Here is a 6,938-nt window from a genome sequence, read left to right as displayed (position 1 = left end):
TATGTATATATATATATATATATATATATATATATATATATATATATATATATATATATATATATATATATATATATATATATATGTTGCGGGCCAAGTGCGAAGGCTAGTCCATTCGCGAATGCACTTGGACTAGGCCGTTTGCGAATGGACTAGTCCATGTGCGTTATTGCAGTTGGCCTAGGCCGTTTGCGAATGGACGGGCGTTTATGCTCCCAGTCCAAGTGCGAAGTCAGGCCAAGTGCGAAATATCGAACCCGCCGTTTTCTCGTGATCTGTGAAAAACCACAGGGGGGTTGAAAGCAACCCCCCCCCCTGCAGTGCGCGTATTGTTAAATGCAATGCAACACAACAGTTTTTCGACACTCACCGCACCGCACTCACCACACACAAGCCGCACCGTCCCGGTACACCACACCAGAGCAGAATGAATCGAGCGCCAAAAACTCGACCAAGGTCAGGTCGGGTCATCAGCGGGGAGCCCGGAGCACGGTACTAATGGTCTCCGCACACCACGCGACTCTCCGCTATTCGAAGGTCACGAGGATATTTGACCTCCCCAGATCCAGATCGGTGGCCGAAGCCTGGCCAGCGGCAACACGTTGCTATAATTTCCGCGTTGTGCAGGGTTCAGCGGAAAGTCGCATCCCGAATGGACCAGGTGTGTGGAGACCTTAACCCAGAGTTGCGCCCGCTCGCAGATCTGCTCCGGAGAACAAACTAAACATATAGACGCAGTGGCGTCGCCACGGATTTTCGACTAGGGGATCTGGTCGGACGGTCAGTCAAAGTAATCCCCACCAAATACTGAAAACTCCTCGGATTTAGACAATTTTATTTTGAGAATGCACCAAAATCGTTTTTAAAATATTTTATTTTATTCTTGATAGATTTTCGTGGCCAAAAGTATGTGTGTGGGGGGAGGGGGGGGGGGCGTCGGACCGGCATATTTTCAAGAATGTGTGTGTGTGTGGGGGGGGGGGTCCGGACCCCTCCGACCCCCCCCCCCTCCGTCGGCGACGCCCCTGCATCGACCAGCGGTCCCCCATTCATTCTGAATCGTACCCCAATCCGAGGATCCATGCTTCCGGCGGCTAAGTGCAACGCCACAAACCCGTCCGTTCGCAAACGGCCTAGGCCATTCGCGAATGGCCGGCCATTCGCAAACGGACTAGTCCGTTTGCAAACGGACCGCCATTCGCAAACGGCCTAGTCCATTCGCGAATGGACTAGTCCGTTCGCAAACGGACTAGCCTTCGCACTTGGCCCGTAACATATATATATATATATATATATATATATATATATATATATGTTACGGGCAAAGTGCGAAGTTGGGCAATTCGCGAATTGCCTAGGCCATTCGCGAACTGCCGGCAATTCGCGAATGGCCTAGGCAAAGTCCGGTTTTTCACTTGGCCTAGGCAATTCGCGAATGGACTGACTTTGTGCTCACAGGCAAAGTGCGTAATTGGGCATTTCGCGAATTGCCCAGGCAAAGTGAGTAACTATATCACAAAAGTTTTCTACCGTGCTAAAATGAGTATATTCATTAACATTAGGACATTTGCTTATGGCTAAGTCTATCTGAGGCGGCCAGAAACTTGCTGTTCTGTAATTTAAGGGAATTTTCAAATAAATCTGATAGTACTAAGGTTCTCCTTCCGAACTCGTTGCCATTTATAGTGGGAGGGGGCTGGTGTGTAGTACTTACCATCGTCCCTCTTGTATCCTAATTTAAATGGGTGTGCAGACGTGCGAAAATGATTGTCCTTTGTGGGGCGCGCGGGGTGGCAAATAAATGCGATCGAAGATACATTTTTATGACTCATTTGAATTTTATTGGATCAAAAGTTTAATCATATGAGGTATCTGTATAACGCGAAAGTGTTTAGGTTAAGAGAGGTTGTGTACGCAGTTATCAAGTTCCGTAGCACGTGGTCTTTAAACTATTCGATAATTTCCGTCAAAAACAAAACCATGCCAAATCACAAACAACAGTCTGACTTTCTTACTATTTATTATTGCAGTGAGCGCCTTTATGGCAGCGACTGATACAAGTAACGCCCGCCTTGATGCACTTGCATCGGCCTTTACATACACCCCTCCTGCACTTGCAGGAAAACATCCCCTGACCCTTCCCCCCTGAGACCAGGCGAGCACATTCTCTAAGTGTGATCGAGATGTCGGGGACGTCGGAGGAGGAGATGAAGTGCCCGGCACACGGTTGTACTGCTTCTGGGCCGTAGACGCCGGACAGCTTCCCCTTCGTCGTGCCAATTATATACTGTGACTCGCCGACACACTGCGAACACGGTCATCTATGTCAACGAGCGATACAAAGTTTTTACAGCATCAGCAATTAATTTACTGCAGATAATATTGATATGATTTATAATTATTGCGACCAGTGCCAGACACCTACAGTTTCGATCTGTGTTAAAAACGTTTTGTTGTTGACATCAAATCTAATTGAACCGACAATGTCCTTTCAGCGCCTTATACACTTGAAATCATGATGAAAAATAACTAAGCAACTATTTTTACAGATATTAAATCGTTTCAACATTGAGAACAATATTCATATTGATTGAAAATCATATTATATACTTAATTCACAGTAAAAAGTTATCGAAATAAAAAATTGAAAATATAGCAATAGAAAGCGTGGCGAGAAAGAGCAACCAATAGTACAAGCAGCTGCAAAAAGAAAATTACTCCAGACTCACCTCCAATATCACTCCGATAACATTTTTCTGTTGCGTCCTCGCCCTGTCCACGTCGGGAATGCCAATGCGTACATTTTGACCCACAGATAGAATCTTCTTCGCCTTCCTCGTCCGAGCCAGCATGAGATTCGCCTGTTTTTTCTGAGATGCCGAGGCGATCTCCCGCTCTTCAAGTGCCCTCTTAGCACGAGAACACAGATCGCAAAAGCCGTCAGATGCAGGTGCCGGCCCATAACAGTGAGTGCAGCGCCTGCTTCTTAGTGTTCGCTTAACAGGCTGTGCAGCTACCGGTGACTGCTGCATGCCCTTGTTGCTGCCGGCTACCGCCACTGTGGGACCGCTCCTCCCTGGAGTGCAGCTAGCTGGCTCCTCGTCGCTGCTGTTGCTGCCGGCTACCGCCACTGTGGGACCGCTCCTCCCTGGAGTGCAGCTAGCTGGCTCCTCGTCGCTGCTGCTGCTGCCGGCTACCGCCACTGTGGGACCGCTCCTCCCTGGAGTGCAGCTAGCTGGCTCCTCGTCGCTGCTGCTGCTGCCGGCTACCGCCACTGTGGGACCGCTCCTCCCTGGAGTGCAGCTAGCTGGCTCCTCGTCGCTGCTGCTGCTGCCGGCTACCGCCACTGTGGGACCGCTCCTCCCTGGAGTGCAGCTAGCTGGCTCCTCGTCGCTGCTGCTGCTGCCGGCTACCGCCACTGTGGGACCGCTCCTCCCTGGAGTGCAGCTAGCTGGCTCCTCGTCGCTGCTGCTGCTGCCGGCTACCGCCACTGTGGGACCGCTCCTCCCTGGAGTGCAGCTAGCTGGCTCCTCGTCGCTGCTGCTGCTGCCGGCTACCGCCACTGTGGGACCGCTCCTCCCTGGAGTGCAGCTAGCTGGCTCCTCGTCGCTGCTGCTGCTGCCGGCTACCGCCACTGTGGGACCGCTCCTCCCTGGAGTGCAGCTAGCTGGCTCCTCGTCGCTGCTGCTGCTGCCGGCTACCGCCACTGTGGGACCGCTCCTCCCTGGAGTGCAGCTAGCTGGCTCCTCGTCGCTGCTGCTGCTGCTGCTGCTGCTGCTGCTGCATACTACAGCACGACCGCTCCTTCTCCTCCCTGCATGGGCGCGGCCAGCCGGCTGCCAGTCGCTGCTGCTGCTGCTGCCCGATTGACTGTCCAGTCCTGCATCTGTGGCCGTCTGGCGACTTCCATCAGCCACCAGTCCCAGCATATCCGCCAGCTCCTGCTCAGTCCTCAACAGTCTGGCGGGCGCTCCTCTGAGCTGCGTGTCCCTCAGGCCCATGTGGGGCTCAACACCGAACATCGCTTTGTAGGGAGCAGTTCCAATCCCGTCGTTCTTCTGAAACAGTCAGAACATATTCAAGATATTAACAACAGAATGTTCACACAAAAAATACGAGACTGTGCAGTTAAGCGTAACCAGCTAATACTTTACACTTCTCCCGCTTTGACTTAAATTACAGCTAATGATTGGAAATATTTTTTTTCTTCAAAACATATGTTTTAAACGAATGAGGAAAATTTCAAATGATATTTTTTGTAACTAATACAGATGAAGGCTATATACCTGCGTGTTTATCATCCACTGAACAAAGCGTAGTCCCTCGGGCCAATTACTTTCCGGGTTATCGGCAAGCCAGCACCGAAGCTTTTCCTGAACCAGCCGATTCGCCCTTTCGACAGATCCCTGGAAACATTAAATGTGTCAATTTACCACATGCCGAGATATCCCTTTAACATTAGCACGTGATTTTGGGAAAAGCTTCCGGACCGCTCACGGCTAATGTTTAAGGTATTTGGGAAAAGGTTCTTGACCACGGTCATTTTGATTTTCCCAGACAATTTTTAAGAGAATATTCAAGATGAAAGTAGCAATTAACGGCATGTAGTAACTATCTTCCCACCCTTTGGGCTGGGAAAATGCTTAATTTATTCACCTCGAATTTTTTGCTACAGACCTCGTGCCTGCCGGCACTCGGTACTTCCGCAAAAAAACCTTGGTAAATAAAATGCATTTTCCCAGCCCCGGGCGGAAATAAATATTACTATATCCGTACATGAGAAAGTCAAGCATGCACATGGCGGCGAATATTACATGGTACAGTTTGCATTGACCTCTTTTAACTCTCGATTTATTTATTCATGTTCTTTCCACTTCTATTTATTTGCGCAGGCATTGATATTGAATAGTCACTTTTTGAGCAATCAAATAAGGGCGCTTGATAGCCTATTTGCGCTTTAGCGTCCGTCCATAAACCCCAGCACAAACATGCACACGATCAATTCAATATGAATATCTATTTTAAAGACTTCAAAAATCCATGTAGGAACAACAAGCTAATTCTATACCAAATCTAAATTCGTATATTGGTGAATAGCCAATCTGGCTTATACCTATCAATCGCTCACCTGGGACTGCGAATGGCGAGGTCGTCCACGAACGAGCTGGAGCGATGGCCACATGGCTGTGCACTGCTTTATTACTTTGTTGCGAAACTCGCGTCCGTTGTCGCTCTGAAACACATTTAGGTTTTCTGTTTTAACGAATTTTTAACGCAATCTTAGCCTTTATCTGAACTACTTTCATGTTTTTATTGCGATGTTTCACACAGTGGTTGTGCAGTTACCTTCATGAATCACGAGCGAATCATTGTAAAAGTGACTTAGAACAGTTCAAATTACCCTAATCTTGACCTTAGGTGAAAAGGTCATCAAAGGTAATCCTAGGTCAGTGACCTCAGATGACCTCGGATGACCACGGATGACCTTGACACATGGCGGGTCAACTATAGTGTATTCATAGGCGCTGAGCTCGAATCTGACATCCATTCACCTCTAAGCAATCATCCTGACGCTCAAACTCGCAAAAAAAAAACAGCTAATTGAAGCGACTAAATTGACCTAGAAGATGCTCCTAACAAGCGTGACCTTGCGTGACCTTGACCTTGAGTCAACTGTATGCGATGTCTAGACATCCATAAACACCAATAAACTCTCATAGAATGCATACTCATGCGCTGGGAAGCAAGAACGCGCACCATCGTGCGACAGATCGCAAAACCTGCCGATTTCGTCCAAACATGACCTGACATATGACGTCATTACTTGATGACCTGACATGACATCGACTTGAAATTTCCACAGTACGTGTCAGATTGATCAACGCGAGGGTACTGTAAGTTTCGCGGCGATCCGCCGCGTTTTACGCGAGTTATTCGCGAAAAACCATGGGGGGGGGGGGGTCATCCGACCCCCCTACAAGTGCGAGGGTTAATCTGAAACTATGTATGTCTCTGGTTTTCTTCTAATCAAGTCAGTTATATCAACTCCAGCATCTGCTATAATGCGCAAAAGAACGACCAGTGCATGTTCGCTCATATCCAAGTAATTTTCTAAAGACTGAAGCGGCCAACCCCACCCTAATATCTTGGAGAGCCGTACATATTTTACGAATAAGCGCATGCTGGCTGCTGCTGCTGATGAGATGGAATATATTAAAACAACCGGTAATACATGATAGTATAGTACAGATGCAGACCATAGACAAAATGTAGGGTCTTAATGATGAAATTCCCTTAACATTCAATGAGGGTGAGATAAACTGTTTTTGCACTTAAAAACAGAGAAAAAATAAAAACAGAGAACGTTCATGATTGCTTTCACCTATATATCGGTAAAAAAATACAATATGACAAAGCTACTTTACCTGCAAGATGTTTGGAGCCCCAAACAGGCAGAATATGTCGATGAGATGAAATACCACCTCTTCCGCCCTTTTTGATTTTAAGGGCCGCAAAACGACAAACTTGGTTAGGTGGTCTTGATATGTTAAAATGTATCTGGATCCCTTTGAGCTTTCACTCGTCCAGTCTATTAGATCAACCTGGGCTCTGGAGTTCATGTCGTTGCTGAGAATAGGCTTAGTCACTACCTTCTGGCCAGGCCTAGGCTTTTTCTGCTCGCACGTTTGGCAAGTTGAGAGGAATGCCCAGACGACTTTTCTGCTGACGCTTGCATAGTGCTTTTGAACTTCCATAAGCGTCTTGTCTCTTCCGCAATGCCCAGCCAAAGAATGGAGTTCATTAATCACATCAAACAAATCTGATTCCCGCACGATTTCTTTTGCACTTTTCTTATCTACAACCTTTTCAATTGATCCGAACTTGACTAGCCTGTACTTCTGCCAGATGCGATAGCGTTTCGCGGTGCCCGACGGTTT

The 6,938-nt window shown here is 47.7% G+C and overlaps 1 long non-coding RNA gene across 1 annotated transcript; it reads right to left on the bottom strand.

Annotated features, from left to right (window-relative positions):
* Positions 1-2,003: 2,003 nt before the first annotated feature.
* LOC122386980 lies at positions 2,004-2,862 on the bottom strand. Its single transcript, XR_006257469.1, has 2 exons — positions 2,730-2,862; positions 2,004-2,305 (listed from the first exon to the last, which is right to left on the bottom strand). It is a non-coding gene; the product is annotated as an uncharacterized LOC122386980 (long non-coding RNA).
* Between the last annotated feature and the right edge of the window lie 4,076 nt (positions 2,863-6,938).

The sequence above is a fragment of the Amphibalanus amphitrite genome, unplaced genomic scaffold, assembly GCF_019059575.1.
Source record: "Amphibalanus amphitrite isolate SeventyFive unplaced genomic scaffold, NRLGWU_Aamphi_draft 000269F_arrow, whole genome shotgun sequence".
NCBI lineage: Eukaryota > Metazoa > Arthropoda > Thecostraca > Balanomorpha > Balanidae > Amphibalanus > Amphibalanus amphitrite.
This window is presented reverse-complemented; position numbering and strand designations above follow the sequence as displayed.